Source organism: Tenrec ecaudatus, chromosome 6 (genome assembly GCF_050624435.1).
Source record: "Tenrec ecaudatus isolate mTenEca1 chromosome 6, mTenEca1.hap1, whole genome shotgun sequence".
NCBI lineage: Eukaryota > Metazoa > Chordata > Mammalia > Afrosoricida > Tenrecidae > Tenrec > Tenrec ecaudatus.
The window spans coordinates 131458629-131472566 of NC_134535.1; the positions used below are offsets into that span (position 1 = coordinate 131458629).

The window sequence follows — 13938 nt, forward strand, 5'->3', positions numbered from 1 at the left end:
GTGGGAGGGCAGATGCCTTCATTCAGTTGCCAGACCACTATCTAGTCCCACTCCCTACTGTAGGGCCCACTCCCTGCTGTTAAGGACAATGGGCCACTTCTCCCTGAAGGCTCTGGTCATTAGTCTGGTCCATTGTAGGTGGGGTTCACACACCCTACTGATAATGGTTTCCATGAAGAGCCAGAGAACAGGTCAAACTGGCTCAGTGACATCCAAAATTAAGCTGCCTCCCTGAATCTAGGATCCGCCCATCTTGTCACATGTGTGCCCCCAATACCTCCCCTTCCTATTGCGTGGACACCCCTAGATCGCCCCCCCTCATTACTGTAGTAGTACCTATAGCACAACCCCTTCCTGTGACGTATGTCTTTACCTGTAATTAGGGAGCTTGTATGCCCTCCAAAGAGATATAAGCCTGGGTTAGCAATAAAGAAGTTCTCTCCCTCGCCTCCCTCTCAGCCAGGCGGTCTCCCCTGGTTCCCTCTCCCTTTGTCCTCCTTCCCCTCCCCCTCCCTTCTGCCCACTTCTCTCTCTCTCCAGTGGACCACCAAGTGAGGCTGAGGCTGCCATGAAATGTGTCTGACTCCATTATTTCAATCTCTCTTCTATCTTTCATGCTCTCTCTGACTTTATTATAATCTTTACTTATTATCGCTGTACAATTGTGCCTATCGAACCCGCGAGTAGTTGTGGGGGGTTTGCCCTTCCCCCACACTAGAACACTAGCTGATACAACCATGCTTGCTGCAAGGGAGGAGGCCTTAACGACCTGGCTGATGAAGATCAAGGATTGCAGCCTTCAGTGTGGATTTACAGCTCCGTATAAAGAAAACCCAAATCTTTACAACCAGACTGACAGGCAACCTCATGATCAGCAGAGAAAAGATTGAAGTTGTTAAAGCTTTCATCTTGCTTGGATCCGCAATCAATGCTCACGGAAGCAGCAGTCAAGGGATCGCACAACACATGGCGTCGGGTACATTTGCTGCACAAGACCACTTTAAACAAGGATGTTACTTTGAGGACTAAGGTGCACTTGACCCAAGGCATAGTGGGTATTGAATGAGGAAGACAAGAGAAGGATCAATGCATTTGAATGCTGGTTCTGGCAAAGGATACTGAAGTTAGCATGGACTGTCAAAAAAACAACCACATTTGTTTTGGATTAAGTACAGTCAGATTCTCCATAGAAGCAGGGATGGCGAGACTTCATCTCAGACATGTTATGAAGGGAGGTTAGTCCCTGGAAAAGGGCATCATGTGTGGCACAGGGGAAGGGCAGGGCAGCAAGGAAGAGGAAGCCCCTTGACAAGATGCACGGACACAGTGGCTGCAACAGTGGCCTCAGACACAACCATTGTGAGGACCTGGCAGTGTTTTGTTCTGTTGTACAGAGAGAGGGTCGCTATGAGTTGGAACCAACTCCACGGCACCTAACAGCACTACAGATGAGACCCCACTACAGGTGAGAGGCTCCGGCTCCGGCATGCACCTTTCCTGATATTAAACCAAGCAAGTGTCCCCTAGTCTATTAGAACCACTGCCTCTTGGCCTGCGGCAGTTCTTTCATGAACAAAATAATGTGTTCGTGAATTCTTTGGAAGGTTACCATGATGTGTGATGAGTCACACAGTTGAATGCCACATAGGAAATAAAAACACAAGCAAACATCTTTCTGTATTCTCTGCTTTCAGCCAAGATCCATCTGACACCAGCAATGATAACCCTCCTTTTTCCATGTCCTCTTCTGACCCTGGCTTGAATTTCTAGCAGCGTCTTTTTGATGTATCGCAGAAATCATTTTTTGTAGTAGTTACACAATTTCACATCAACTTGATCAGAGAATGAAGGGGTGGAGTCTGGCCTGTTGTGTTAGTCTGGGTAAACTAGGGAAACAAATCCACAGAAACTCATATGAATAAGAGGGAGTTTTATATAAATGTATATATACATTAAGAGAGCATCCCAACCCAGTGCTGTCCAAGCCCACAAGTCCAACGTTAGCCCATATGTCCAACACTGATCTACAAAGTCCTCCTCAATCTTACAAAATACACACAATAATGCCAACTCCAGGAGGAAAACCAAATCAGTGAACGTGTAAGCATCTCAGCACTGGCAGGGGTCTCCACACGGCTGCTCCAGCACCCAGGGCTGCTCAGGGTAGGTCCATGTGGCTTTTCCTCAGGGATGTCTTACGGGAAGTGAGTACGGGAAGTGAGCCTTGCCAGCTGAGGCAGAGAACTAGCTAAGGCAGCCGCATACCGGTCTGACCATCAAAGAACAAACAAGAGATCAGAGAACAAGAAAGGTGAGGCTCACTGAGCCATTTATCTCACTGCCCTTCAATTAATCCCACGTGTGTTTATCGGCCAGGTTGCCACAATAAACCTTAATTATCTCACCTATCAATCAGGTCACAGCCTGGTGATCCTTCCTTCTGGGTGTGGCCTTCTCATGAGGATTCTGGGAGCTTTCTCTCCCAGATTGATTCTGCCATTAGAAGAGGTGGGCCACTCTCTCTTCCAGTTGACAAGTCACATGAAGCCATGCTGATGGTAACCAGAGCCCTGGAGATGCATCTACCACCATTGGATCCACAGGACTTTCCACCCACCAGCCTGTGATCTTCCTGCATTCAGCATCATTGCATGTGCTGCATGAGTCTCAAGAGGAATTCATGGACTAATATTGGACACATGGACTTGATCTGGACTGGGCTGGGATTTTTTTTTTTTTTCCTGTTTGCAGTAGCATACATGATCATCAGACTCCTACTAGAATGTTCACACCTGTTACTGCAAATTTCAAGCCCAGGGGAGTGCCCCGGGCATTTGCTCTAGGTCAGGGTGGGGCTGTCTGGTACCAGGCTGCACCCATTGCTGTGCGGGTCCAGCCACATAGGAGCCATTCCCTGGGCTGGGATGTTTTATTGATCCATAATTACTTCTTGATATAAAGTTCACCTTTTCACACCTATGAGTATCATATATGAATTTGTTTCTCTAGTCAACCCAGTCTATATTTTAAAATCATGTTTGGTAAAATTTAACGTGTGTGTGATATTAATGCTATTTGTTCAGCAACCCACACATTTGGCTGGATCACCTTTATTTGCAATGGACGGGAATAAGGACCTTGTCCTGCCGGTTGCCCAAGCAGCTGTCTTCCAAATCTCTTGAGATAGATGAGTGAGCACCTGCAGGGCTGCTTTTGGTTGTTGAAACATTTCAGTTGGTTTTCTGTCAACTCCTGGATTGGGTTTATCTGGCTTCAATCGCAGCTTCACCATTGAACTCACTGTGTCTGTCTGCTTGATCCCTGGAATGGGAACCATGCTAGTTCCTATCTCATCGGCTTTTTATCTCTTTCAGGATTAGAGTTGTATGTGAAGCGAAGAAGCCAGTGCATGTAATACACACAGTAGTGAGGCGTTGACTGCATGTGTACACATTGGACTTATATTCAGGCTGGGAGATGGAGTTGGTGTTCTGGAGAAACACCCTCAATTGCTCCATTGATTCCAGAAATTCGTCTGTCCTGATTATAAACCTCACCTGGACTTTTTGCTACAGTCTGATGCACATTCCTTAACATATAATTATGAATGTTACTATTTAATATCATTCACAGGCTCCCTCTGTGCTGATGTTTTTCCAATAGGACTAGGCGACCCTTGGTCTTGAAAAGGCTGCTGATGGACAACCAAAAACCTCATGGGTTTGGTTCTTTGGTTTGGTCATGGTTTCATGGGACATCACAGTTAATTGCCTTAAAACCTGTTTATTGCTCTTGTTCTACCTCCGAGTTCTTCGCCTACTTCATGCTGGGTGACTTCAAAGCTTACAAGTGACCAGTGACCCCCGAGACACTGTGATTGGTCTATTGACTCTATTCACCTAGAGCAAGAGAGGAAGAAGGAGAGTCAGGAATCAGAGTAGCATAAGGAATGTAGAGTTATGACCTCCACAATTGTTTCTTTTGTCATGAGACCTGAAGAACTGGTGTTGGGCTACCATGACTGAACCTTTTGATCAAAGATTTCATAGAAGAATCCCCATTGTCCCTAATAAAATGTAAAAGAAGAAAAGAGAAAAAAATGATTAGGGCAAAGACTGTACAGATGTGCTTTATACAATTGATGTATGTATATGTATGAACTGTGAAAAGAATTGTATGAGCCCCAATAAATTGTTAAAAAAAAAAAAAGAATTAAAAAAAAAAAAAAGAAATCCCCATCAAAGTGGAGATGGATGTGGAACAGAATGTCAAATTCTCATGAACACCAGATCCTCTCTGAAACTGAGATCATCTTTAAGCCACACACCAAAAACAATGCCGAAGTCCTCTTAAAACCAAACAACAGTTTTTTCCCCTTAAAACAGCTTTATTGAAGTTAATTGATATACAAACACTGTACAATTGGACAAGTTATGAGGCACATAATGAACATTTACCAAAAGCTTTCCCGAGATTTCCTTAAGCAACTCGGCATTCTCCCCCTGCCTCCTTCACCGCTGACATCTACTGTTTTACTTTCTTTTTTAAATCTTTATTTTATTATTTAAAAATCATTTTATTAGGGGCTCATACAACTCTTATCACAATCCATCCATCTACCCATTGTGTCAAGCATGTTTGTACATTCGTTGCCCTCATCATTCTCAAAACATTTGCTCTCCACTTAAAACTAAACAACAGTTTAACTTAACTAGTAAAATGTGTCTGCCTTGAGCTTTATACTCGTTCAAGACATTATCTAGATGAGATCAAGGAGCCCTGGTGGCATAGTGGTTACTCGTTGGCCTGGTAATTGCAGTGTTAACAGCTCAAAACCACCAGTCTTTTCTCGGGAGAAAGAGGGGTCTTTCCACTGTGCCCATAAAGTACTATATAGGAAACCCACAGGGGCAGTTCTGCCCTGTCTTGGGGGGTCACTATCAGTTTTTGCTGTTATTGGATCAAACTGGAAACAATAACATCAAAGACAGAAACCTTAGGAAAGGGGTCCACAAACTTTTAAAATGGAGCCAGTTCACTGTCCCTCAGGCCATTGGAGGGCTGGACTATAGTTAAAAACAAACAAACTATGAACAAATTCCTATGCACACTGGATGAGCTGGCTGTTAAGCAGAAGAGGCAGCGATGGCAAAAACACCCAGCAGGCCGGCTAAGTGTCCTCGGTGGGCCGCATGTGGTCCGCGGGCCGTAGTTTGAGGACCCGGTGCCTCAGAAGGTCAAGAGTTTATGTAAGCGAGAGGAACAACTCAGAAAAGGAGGGTGAGAATAGTGGCCTAATTCAGAGGAAGCCATTAACGACACTGAAGTGTATATGTGGAAACGGCTGAAATGGCGTATGTTTGGCTGAGTGTATTTTCAACAGCGTGAAAATACAAAAACGACCGTGTCTTGATTCAGATACATACAGTGAGCTTGTGCGAGTGTTGAAACTCCATAGGCCTGCTCTCTTCCTGCCTCTTACAGGTTCTCCTCTTTGGACGGGGTGCAGTCTTTTCTAGTGTTCTCTGTCAGTTTTCCACCTGAAGCATCTTCCAACTTTCAGGGGTTTTACTGCGTGTGTACACACTCGTGCACACACTGGTGCACACACACATTTTGTAATCTGTGATGCACTGACATTTGGCTTTGGCCTCATTCTTCAGAGGGCCAAATAGCCAAATGTCTACTTCGGCTTTATTTCTGGTTTCCCCAAATTGCACGTGACCAAGAATCATGGTTTCTGCAGGGTATCTTCGTAGCTAATTAGCATATGCATGATCGTTTGGGAAAATGAAATCTTGCTCACCATTGACCTGGGTGGGAAAGAAGTGTTCTTTAACTATAGATGTGCACTGTGGTGACCCTCGGAGCAACCTCACATCTCTCATGACCGCAAACAAAGATAGCCTTGGTCTCCCAGCAGGACAGTCTTTCGGCTACTACTAACATGTCCACACACTGGCCATGTCAAAAATGATCATTTGCAAGAAACTCCAGGTCTGTTTTTGTGAACCAGAGATTAATTTTATGTTGGTGATATTCCGCTTTAGTGGCCAAAGGCTGACTTTAGTATGTCGTTAGCACCGATGTGTATTCACAGCCCCTCCGGGTTAACTGTCCACATTAGCTGCACAGCTGGGCTCTTAAGTACATAGCACTTCTCACCAGCACTAGCCCTCTGGGGGAATTTCCCGGGTATTTCCTGAGGTTTACAGCTCTGGTCTTACATGTGGCTGGTACCCCCGGCCAGGGGTGGACTATCACCCGGGTCCCCGGAGAGAGCCTCGTACACCTTTGCGGAGGAGGACCACTCTTTTTGATGGGAACTCTTGGTTTATCAGGAGGTTCCTGGATGTCAGTAATGGTTTGCGTTGGGCTGTTAATCAATTGAGGCCAGGCGGTGCAGGGGGCTAAACATTGAGATTTGCTATTGAAACCCACTAGCCACGCCTCAGGAGAAATCCGAGTCTATCCGAGGCGATGGCAGTGGCTGTGTTCCTTCTTTGTGGTTGATCTATGGCAACTAGTGACAAGGACCACCCCAAAGGTGGGTGGGTCTAACCCCTCCAGACCGGGTGGTGTTTCGTTCTGTGGCGCAGAGGGTCCCTATGAGTTGGAACGGACCCTCTGGCCCCAAAAGACAACAGCAGCCCACCCAGAGACAGCACATAGGAAAGGCGTGGCATCCATAAAACCTGCAGCCAAGAAGCCCATGGAGACGGCTTCACTTGGTAGCACACGGCATCCCCACGAATCAGAATCCTGCTGTTGATGTTAAGTTCCAATTCATAGAGACTGTGCTAGTTTGGGTTGACTAGAGAAACAAATGCAGAGACAGTCATATATGTGTAAGAAAGAGCTTTATATCAGAGAGCAACTGAGCATTAAGCAAACATCCCAGCCCAGTCCGGATCAAGTCCTTAAGTCTGATAGTAGTAGTCCATCTGTCTGATACCAGTCTATAAGTTCCTCTTCAGACTCACACAACACATTCCATGATGCAGAATGCAGGAAGATCACAGTCCAGTGGGTGGAAAGTCTGTGGATCCAGTGGCGGTGGAAGCATCTCAGCACTGACATGGGTCTCCACGTGGCTTCTCTAGCCCCAGGGCTCTGGTTCCATCAGCATAGCTCCATGTGTCCTGTCAGCAGGAAGACGAAGCAGAGAGAGTGTGTGTGTCCCGCCTCCAGGGAGGAAGACAGGAGTTCCCAGAATCCTCAGGAGAAGGCCATGCCTACACAGAGGCCTCATTAACTGTGACCTGATTGTTGCCTAGACTCCACCCCTTCACAAGTTGACAGATGTTACAAATGCCACAGCGACCTATGCATCGTCACAACCATTGCTATGTTTGAGCCCTTTGTCCATCCACTTTGTCTGGTGTCTTCCCCTTTCTCTAACCCCTTTCTAAGCTTGCTGTCCTTTTTCAGTGACTGGTCCCTCCTGAGAACCTGTCCAAAGTATGTGAGAGCTAGTCACCGTCCTCCCTCCGGAGCCTTCCTGACTGTACTTCCATCGCAGACTTGTCCCTTCTTCTCATGGTCGGTGGCACGGTTAGTATTCTTGCCAACACCGCCATGTGGACAAAAACCTACTGGGCAACAATGGATTTGAGTTTCGTTTTGCCTTCAAACCTCACCCCACCTTTTTGTTCTTTTCCGCGCGACACTACTTCACATTACCAAGAGCAGGCAGCGTATCATTCCCCCCTCCCAGTGGAATCCAGTCCTCATTTTCAGTGGTTACTGAGTGCCCCCTGGTGCCACCTGGTGTGTTGGGAATGCAGGGCTAAGATGCAGGCCTCCATTTTGGAAAGGCCCATGGTCTGAAAGGGTGAGGTAGTCGTGGAAACAAATAAAATGACAAGCAGCGGCATGAGGTAGGTGCTAAGTGACAAGGTTCTTCAGGAGCTGCGGGTGTCCCGAGAAAGGGTGGAGCTCTTGCTGTCTGGCCAAATAAATAAGCCCCCACCCCGTGCGGAGCTGATCAGAGTTGGCTGATGCAATTCTCTCCGGACCTTGCACTCAGCCACGTGTGCGCACTTCCGGGAACTAGGAAGTGCTCCCTTGCCTGGCTAGGGGCGCGGACATGACTGCATCCAGCAAACACCAGCAGCCTTCCTTACCTGGCTAGGGATGCGGACGTGCCTGTGTCCACCAATCCGGAACAGGCTCCTTTGGCCAGGGATTCAGGCATGCCTGCTCCACCAACCCCTGGAAGACACCTCTGCCTAGTCAGGAACCCGGACGTGCCTGTGCCTTTCAATCTCTGACCTCTTTACTAGATACGGGCCCAGAGCCAGCCCAGCCACATGTTTCCCAGCAATAAAAAGGTCACTCCTATAGCCTGGGGCGTAACTCCCTCGGCCCAGATACTGTGGACTCCAGACTCTCTAAGCCCTGCCCCCCACGCCCCCCCACTCTTCAGCATTTATGGAGGATCGGACACTCTTGGACTTCCCCCTCGACCCTTTTCTCTCTCTCACCCTAATTCCCCTTCCTCCCAAACTCTGCCGCTTTACGCCCAGCCCCCACCTCCTCTAGAGCCACCTCTGTGGTTGCGCAGCCTTCACAACCGACTGCTCCGGCCCCATCCGTTTCACCACCCTCTGCCTCTCCCATTTCCTTTCCGGTATCGGCGCACACTGGCTCCCACCTCTTGCTTCTTTGGCTAATACTCTACCGGTAGGCCAAACGGCCATTCCTGCTGAGGACCCGGGATGGAATTATTAGCCAGGAGCAGGGGGTAACAGCCGCAGGGATTTATTAAGGTGCCTAGTGCAGGGGGTGGAAACAGCGTCTAATAAGGCAGTCAACTTTGAAAAGCTTAGAGAAGTTACGCAGTCTAAGGATGAAAGTCCTGTCCTTTTTCTAAACAGCCTCCAGAAAGCCTATATACCAAGCTAGACCCCAAAACCCCTGCTGGAGCAGCGGTTTTAGCCTCTCATTTTATCTCTCAATCAGCCCCAGATATAAGAAAAAATTTAAAGAAGGCGGAGGATGGGCCACAAACCCCACTGCAGGGTCTGGTAAAAAAGGCCTTTAAAGTCTTTAACGCCCTGGAAGATGTGGCTGAATCAGCTGGCCAGTCCAGATTACAACAAAGGGTGGGGCTGCAAAGCCAGGCTCTGGGCTGCTCTGAGGCCGGCAGGGGAGGGGCATAAAGATCCTTGCTCAAAATGGGATGCAGCCCCACTGGGGGCTTGTTTTAAGTGCGTTATTGACAGACACTGGGCCCACCAATGCCCAAACCCCAGACCCTCCACCAAGTCATGCCCGATGTGCCGCCAAGCAGGGCATTGGAAGTCTGACTGTCTGCTTGCATGTATCCCCCGACTTCCGCAGCAGCCTGGGTCAGCTGGAGCCACAACACAGTCCTTCCTGGCTGGTGAACTGCTGGGGCTTGCTGAAGAAGACTGAAGATGCCTGCACTCAGATACCCCAATAACCCTAGCCGAGCCCAGGGTAACCATCAAGGTAGCAGGTAAGTCCACTTCTGTTTTATTGGAAACGGTGGCTATTCCGTCCTTCCTTCATATTCTGGGCGCAGTCTCCTTTCCACGGTCACTGTGGTGGGGATTGATGACACCTCCTCAACACTCTTGCCTTGTATCTTAAATCAATACCCTTTCTCCGATCCATTCCTAACAATCCCCTCATGTCCCGTCCCGTTGAACATCCTACAACTCCTTAAGGCCTCCATTTCCCTAGTACCTCAGCAGCCCCAAGCTGCCCATCTCCTTTTTGCCGCTGTCGCCACCCTGGGGCCAGACGCTCCTTCCAGAGCAATATTCAGCCTCTAAGAAACCTCCACCAATTCCATGGGCACCTCCCCGGGTGGATTGAAGCATTCCCTACCAGTCGAGAAACAGCAGATGTTGTTGCTCAAACTCTCCTGGAATCTAGAATTCCCAGGTTTGGCTTTCCACACTCTATCCAGTCTGAGATTGGCCCAGCCTTCATTTCGCAGGTGTCCCAACAGGTCTCAGCTGCCCTGGGAGTGGATTGGAAACTACACATTCCTTATCACCCCCAGTGGTCAGGCAAGGTTGAGTGCTCCAACGGACTTATAAAGTCCCAGTTAACTAAGCTCTCCTTAAAGGTCTGCCTCTTTTGGCCAGATCTCCTTCCTGTTGACTTAACCTGCCTCCGGGATTCCCCCAGGGAGCCCAGGGGTCTTGGCCCATTTAAAATTCTGTAAGGCCATCCATTTGTCCTAAATCATTCTCTGCCTCAGAATGAAACTCCGCTTTCAGCTTACTTACCCACTCTATCTTTGCTCCGCAATTTACTCAGGTCCTACGCAGACCACCACCTTCTGATGTGGCAAGACACCTCTTCTGGGCACCCAACCCTTAACCTCTTCCCTGGAGACCAGGCCCTAGTAAAACTCGTCCCATGCCTGGCCCTGAACTCCTGCCACGGTGAAAGGACCATACACTGTAGTACTCACCACCCCATCGGCAGTTAAACTGGTAGGACTGATGGGTTGGTATCATCTCACTTGGTCAAGCGAGCCCCTTTAGAACCCAAGTCCACTGAGGACACGTGGACTTGTAACCCCATCGGTCCGACTTCACTGTGCCTAAAAAATCCCCTGAAATGCTTTTGGTATGTTTTCTCTTCCTCATTTCCTTCACCCCTTTGTTATGTGTTCTGGAAGTAGGTCTTGCGGCAACTGCTCCGGCTGACTTGAACATGGGAGAAAAAGGTTTGCTTGGGACTCAGCTATGTTCTCATTTGTTCCTGTTTCTTTCTATTCAGGTGTTGGTTTCCGTAGACAGGAGTTCCGAGCTCCCTTCAAAGTCCCACATAAATTCTTTTGTGTGGGAATTTGTGGTCCACGAACCTATCAGGATGACAGTGTTGAAAAAACACATGTAGCAGGAAAGGATACTGTGCCATCGAAGGGTGCCAGTCACAGGTCTCTATAAAATTTCCCCCAGGCACCCTAAAATCAATAACTATTGGGTCATCTGCGCCGGTCTTGTGTTTTCTTTTTGACCAAACAGAAAAATACTGCCGTCAGTGGCCGGACACTTAGGGTGGATGCCCGTACTCCTCCTGCAAAATGCACCTAGCGTTGAACTGGAATGGAGAATTCAGCCTAGACAGGACAGGCATGTGCGTAGGAAATGGACGCGGAACATATCACCTCAATATTGCAGACCTCTGGGATGACAGATGGCTATCAGGAGTTACGGGGAAGCTCGGTAATGGAGGTCCTGGCACAAACCAAGTACCCTGACAACCCCTTTACCTGGATAACAATAATCCAGGAGGCTGCTGGCCTTCTTAAGGCCTCAAAAATTAACAGCTCTTCCTGTTACCTCTTGGCCTCCCTACAATGCCCTTTGTTGGTGGCTGTACCCCTGCGAGCTTCCTCTCAGTCTAATGAAAGTGTAGATTATCCAGCGTCCATTTTGAACATCCCCTTGTATATCCTTGAAAAAAATTTCACTTATCCTGTATTCTATAAGTCACCCCAGGTACCAGAAGACCCAGCATGTAGCCTACTCACCATGTCTCAAGTACCCTCAAGGCCTCCTCAGGTATGTTCTTTTGGTGTAACAGAACCCTCAATAAGTGTATTTTTTAAGATCATTTTATTAGGGCTCATACAACTCTTTTAAAAAATCATTTTATTGGGGCTCATACAACTCTTATCACAGTCCATACATACATCAGTTGTGTAAAGCACATTTGTACATTCATTGCCCTCATCATTCTAATAAGTGTATTAATAGATCTACGCCACACCTCTGTCTTCCAGTCACCATAGTGCCACAACTTACTGTGTATGGACCCGCAGAATTCGCATGACAGTGGAATCTAAAAATCAGCTCCATTCCCTGACACCGCAGGGCCTGTATTTTCACCTGTTCTGGTAGGCCTCAGTTTTGCCTCCTCTCTGGAGGCAGCCGGAATTTCTAGCGGGGCTCTAGGGCACAGCATCATTCAAACAGAAAACTTTGACAAAAAGCTCCAGATGGTTATAGAATCTACTGCAGAGTCTCTGACCTCTTTACAGCGACAGCTTACCTCCTTGGCACCGGTAACCCTCCAAAACCGCCGGGTGTTAGACATGCTAACCGCTGACAAAGGCGGTACCTGTATGTTCCTAGGGGAAGAATGTTGCTACTACATTAACGAATCTGGGTTAGTCGAACAAAATGTAAAGGTTTTACACAAAATGGCTGATGAAATAATAAAAAAAAACAACACTTAAAGGATTTGTCAGCAACATCCTGGTTCCAAGGTCCCCTTGTTACCTGGCTTATGCCTCGCATAGGACCTCTGGTAATGATTTGCTTCTTGTTGCTAATAGGTCCTTGTCTTTTCAGATTCCTCGAAAGCTGGATAAAGGACATTACCAACCTAACTGTTAACCAGCTCCTTCTACACAGTTATAGTCCATCTCCCAGGCACCAGACATTCCCAACCCTCAAGCCCCTCCCACTTCTCCCCATACCAGCAGGAAGTAGCTAGAAGAGTCATAGCCCCTATCACCAAAGAGTTGGGGATGTCTGGTCAAATCAATAAACCCCCACCCCATGTGGAACTGATCAGAGTTGGCTGATGCAATTCTCTCTGGACCTTGCACTCAGCCACGTGTGCGCTCTGCTGGCAACTAGGGAGTGCTCCCTTTCCTGGCTAGGGGTGTGGACATGCCTGCATCCACCAATCACCAGCAGCCTTCCTTACCTGGCTAGGGGCGCACATGTGCCTGCGCCCACCAATCCTGGACGGGCACCTTTGGCCAGAGACTCAGGTGCGCCTACTCCACCAATCCCTGGCAGACATCTTTACCTAGTCAGGAACCCGAATGTGCCTGTGCCTTCACATTCCTGACCACCTTACTAGATATGGGCCCAGAGCCAGCCCAGCCACATGTCTCCCAGCCATAAAAAGGCCACTTCTATAGCCCAGGGCGCGACTCCCTCTGCCCAGACACTGTGGACCGTGGGCCTTCGCCTAGACTGGGTTTTTCTCCCCAATAAAGCCTGTTTACTAAAATTTGGATGATTCAGTTTCTGGCCTTACACTTACCACCTCTGTGATGCTGCCCTTGCTGTCTTCTCTCATTAGGTGTCTCTCTTTCTTATTATAATTTAAAAAGTCTATCAGAAGGCATAATGGGCTCATCCCCTCGTTAGGGTATCCTGTACCTTATTTACATGGTTCTATCCCCAAACGACCACGTCTGTCAGTTTGTTATACTATGGTGGCTCCTATGTTGCTGTGATGTTGGAAGCTATGTCATCAATATTTCAAATACCAGTAGGGCAGTGGGTCTCAACCTTCCTCATGCTGCGACCCTTTCAGACAATTCTTCATGTGGTGGTGACCCCCAAACATCAAATTATTCTCATTGCTACTTCATAACTATAAGTTTGCTACTGTTATGAATGACCCCCATGAAAGGGTCGTTCAACCCCCCAAAGGGGTCATGACTCACAGGTTGAGAACCGTTGTAGTAGGGTCACTCAAGGTGAACAAGTTTCAGTGGGGCTTCCATACAAAGAATAGACTGAAGAAGGAATAGGCTGTACACTTTTTGAGTGATGAGCCACTGAAAATCTTATGAATAACAGTGGAATGTTTTCAGATATACTGAAAAACTTTAAGAATAGCAGTACAATATGGTCAGAAATAGGACCAGAAGATGAGTCCCTCAGGTTGGAAGTCACTCAAAATATGACAGAGGAAGAGTTGCCTTCTCTAAGTAGAGTCGACCATATGGATGGAGTCAATCCTTTGGGACCTTCATATACTGATGGAGCACAACTCACAATGAGGAGGAACAGCTATTAATAATCTATTAATGATTGGAATTTGGAGCGTGCAAAATATGAATCTTGAAAAGTTGGAAGTTGCCCCTAATGACACGGATGCATAAAGAGCAACATCCTAGGCGCTGATGAGCTGAAATGGACT

The 13938-nt window shown here is 47.7% G+C and overlaps 1 non-coding gene across 1 annotated transcript; it reads right to left on the reverse strand.

The window, feature by feature from the left end:
* Positions 1-2739: 2739 nt before the first annotated feature.
* Positions 2740-2923, reverse strand: LOC142452232 (small Cajal body-specific RNA 16). Its single transcript, XR_012785256.1, has one exon.
* Between the last annotated feature and the right edge of the window lie 11015 nt (positions 2924-13938).